Source organism: Phalaenopsis equestris, unplaced genomic scaffold (genome assembly GCF_001263595.1).
Source record: "Phalaenopsis equestris unplaced genomic scaffold, ASM126359v1 Scaffold211846, whole genome shotgun sequence".
Lineage (NCBI taxonomy): Eukaryota > Viridiplantae > Streptophyta > Magnoliopsida > Asparagales > Orchidaceae > Phalaenopsis > Phalaenopsis equestris.
This window is the reverse complement of record NW_018230821.1, coordinates 438,059-442,367: the sequence shown is the minus strand read 5'-3', so window position 1 is coordinate 442,367 and position 4,309 is coordinate 438,059.

Below are 4,309 nucleotides of genomic sequence, written 5' to 3'. Positions count from 1 at the left end.
GTGAATTTGAAGACTTATTTTGAGCATTCAATTTTTGGCTGGAGAGGAAGATTTTCTTGGAGCTATGGAATGGGGACGTCTGCTGCTTCTACCTCTGCTACATCTACATCTAGACCATCTACCTCACGTGATTCTACATCTCGAGGTGAGTCTACTAAGACCCGAGATCAATTATTTGTAAAGGATGATGGATACTATTAATTTTATCATTGATAGGGTACAAAATTTGAAGCATTTTGCAGAGCATACGGATAGGTATAATAGGAGAAAAAGTGATTATGAAGAGAAATTTCACTCATCTATGGAGAAACTCATCTATGGAGAATCTATGGAGAACCTCATTAGGGGTAACCAAAGAGTGCAATTTCCTCCATATCCTAGATACCCTGATTATGAGCCTACAAAAGTTTAGGATAACAGTTATTCAGAGGATTATTCATAGGATGAAGAGTATAGCTGAGAGATTTATTTTATGATTGTAGTATGATATGAGTTATGTGGTCTGGTCTTGCTACATTTGCATCTGCGTGTTGGTTTGAACTATGTGATGTGGTTTGTACTTTTATGTTTAAGTGAGAATTGTGATGTGATGTGTTTTCATGTTTTGGACTTGAGACATGTATGTATGTTTACTTGTTTAGAAAATGTGATGCGTGAGACTTTTATTTTTAATTGTATTGTAATGTTTGTGTTAGTTAGTAGTTTGTTTTAAAATTTTAGGGTAGTAACTGTTGTGAGTTTTGTGATTTAGTTAGTTTAGAACTTAATTTAATTCTATATCTATTGTAAAGTTGAAAATCTAGCTAACTTAGATCATAAATTTTAATTTTTGAAACTGCTACCCTGTATTTTTCTTTTATCATGTTAGTGTGTTTATTTTTATGCCAAGAACGTGAAATCAAGTTAGTGTGTTAGTTTACTTTTATGTTTATACCCACTGCTTAGAAGTCTATTGAATATCTACATGTTAAATTGAAATGAAAATATAGAAAATCTGATGAAAAAGTAATTTTACTCCTGTTTTTAATTTTATGCTTGTATCATTAGGGTTTAAAAATTCATGTTATTATGTTAAATTCATGTTATTATGTTATATTATGTTATTTTAAATTTTCATTCCTGATTATATATATTTGATGCTAAACTTTTTAATCTGTTAAAAATTTAAATTTGGGGGATGAAAAATATTTTCAAAACTGAAATTTTATTTGTTCTCAAATGTGCTACAATTGAATTTGATTTGAAAAGAAAAAAAATTGATTATGTATATGAAGTTATATTAGGGAAGTAAAATTTGATTTTAGAAATGAGTAGAAAATTTTAGTTAAAATTTTTAGTAATGAAGAAAAATTTTAAGTTAAAAAGTTTTTAGATGAGAAAATGATTAATATAAGTAATTATCTTTAGATAATTTAGACTTTTATTTATAAGAACTTAAATTTCTTTTATTAAAATAATTTTCTTTTAAAATTTCTTTTATTAAAATAATTTTCAAAACTATTGTTATATTTATAAGAAAAAGACTTATATCAAGACTTTGCTTTAGGAAAGGAGAAGTGGAATTCCAAATCATTAAAGACCTATCCAGATATAGCAATTCTTACCTGAAAAAGAAAAGAAAAAAAGAAAGAAAAGAAAAAGAAAAGAAAAAAAGAAAGAAAAGAAAAAGAAAAAGAAAAAGAAAAAGAGGAAAAAAATTAGGAAGGAGAAGCTTGACGGTTAGTGCCTAATCAAAATTTGGTTCTACATCTCTTTTTAATGTATAAGACTTGAGAAACACTTAAGCTTATAGATATAATATAGATATAATATAGTATAGATATAATATAGTAAGTAAAATTATTTTTAACGAAAATTTTTAAGTGGAGATAATAAAAGAACTAAATTATAAATTTGGAAAATCTACAATATATTTCTAAATTAGATAAAATCTCATATTTTCATCTTTTTTAACATTAATAATTTCTAAACTTTAAGATTGTCTCATTTACTGAATATTTTTTCCAAATTAGACTGTTATTTTTCTAAATCAAAATTTTAGTAACTCCTAAAGAAGCTCATTATCATACATATTTAGTTTTTAAAGATTGAAGTGTCACTTAAGGACAAATAACATTTTAAGTTTGGGGGATTTTGATACACCTAAAATATATAGTATTTTTAGACACATTTTTATACCAATTTTTGAGATATTGAGCTTTAATATAAGGTATTTTTGTGTTTTCCTTGTAGATACAGGTAAAAAGGATGAAAAATGCTTAAAGGAGTGAAAAAGGATCAAATTTGGAGCAAAAAGGCGAAAAATGTACAAACGAGTTTTGGCACCTAAGCGCCAGATCTGGCGCTTAAGCACCGGTTAAATAGAAAAGGCTGCGCTTAAGTGCCAGTGGAAATTATTGGACAAAAAAAATTGGTTTCTGTGAATTTTGAAGAGATTTTTGAGGCACCCATTGGCTTAATAGGTGGTTATAACCACAATGGATGAAAATTATCACGAAAGGAGGCATCTCTTGGGGAAATATATAGAATCTAGACATATTTTGAAGAGAAACTAAGGCACCTTTTGGAAAATTACAAAAGAAAGAAGATTAGGACTCTGAAAGAGGTCCTGAAAGTATTGGAAAGTTTTGAAAGTTCTTATTTGGGGAGTTAGTTCGAAGAGATTTTCAGGCACCACTTTTACTTTTATTTTATCCTTTTTGTTATTTTATTTTGTGTGATTGTAAAGAGAAGAGAATCAAAGGAACTTTAAGAGTTTGGTGGAGGACTTGAGATAAGTTTTTATCTTTCTATTTTGAGATTACTTTTGGTTTTAATTGAGACTTTTTGTTGGTTTGACAATGTTTTCTACTTTTAAACAAAAGTGTGGTTTTGTTTTCTCCAATGATTCTAAGTAGTTTTCTTTATCTTTCTTCTTAAAATGATAAGTAATTAAATTTTGGAAGGAAGTTATGGAAAACTTCATATGATTAAGTGCAAATAAATAAGAAAATATTCAGTGAAGGGTGTAGAGTTAGAGGACTTTAAAGTGACAGGTTAAAGACCCCAACTTGGTTTATTGTTTTAGGTTCTGATACGAGAATGTTAGCTTCTAGGTGGAAAAAATCAAGGGAACTCTAGAGTGAGAGCTAGTATCTTCCCTGCCTAGCCGGTCTTTAGAACTATTCAAACTTTAAATTAGCCAATGTTCCTTATAGCCTCTCTAGTAAAGGTAAAGAATATTATTACTTCTATTTGACACAACACAATTTGCATACTTACACAACAGAATTCCTATGCTTACAGAATTCCTATGCACAACAGAATTCCTATGCTTATTACTGATTTATAATAAGAAGAAAGATATATTCATACTTAGTGCTTTTCTTCTACAAAAACTCTAGTTATCTTTTTAAATTGTTATTGTTCTATAAAATATTGAAAATACCAAAAATATTTAAATTTTCATTATTGCAAAAATCATCTTTAGTTTTGATAATTATCTTTTTATTAAAAATAGAAATTTTGTTGTTTAATAGTGCATATTGCGTATTCTCCCTATGGGTTCAATATTCAGGTCTTAATCAAAAAGTCCTATATTACTTGATAACGATACGTATACTTGCGTAGTATCCCAATATATATAAATTAAAAGTTAAATTCTTATTTTTCTTCAGGATCAAGTTCTTGGTTTTGTTACAAAGTAATGAATTATTATCTGAATTATTGTTGTACTTTGCATATTAGAAGTATCCAGGGATCATCAGCCTTAAAGCTCAAGATAGATACAACGATCTACTTATGTTGAAGAAGTTAAATCAAGAACGAGCTTTTATTAGTCCTAAAGGTTCTATGGAAAATCTTATTATGGCACGACACTGAGAGAATTTCTGGTACTTTACTATCATAGCAATTATTTCTATTGTTCGTGTGGTTTATGCTAACCTCTATGAGATTTCTGATGATTCTATGGTAGTTAGAGAGAAAAGAGTTTACTTCACTTGTGAATGTATCAATGCTTTATACTCATTGAGGGATGTTTCTGATTCTTACTATTCTGATTACAATCCCACGGATTCAGAGCATGACGAGATTATCTGATTTTTAAATGATGGGCAATGAGCTTGGAAAATAAAGAACAATCAAAAGTAAACTTTTCTTCTTCCAAGCTTAATGCCCCATCAAAGGCATGAAATTAATATTATTTACCCTTACTAGAGATGCTATAAAGAACATTGACTAATCTATAGTTTGAATAGTCTTCAAGACTGGTTAGGTAGGAAAGATACTAGCTCTCACTCTAGATTTCCCTCTTCTCCCTCCACCTGGG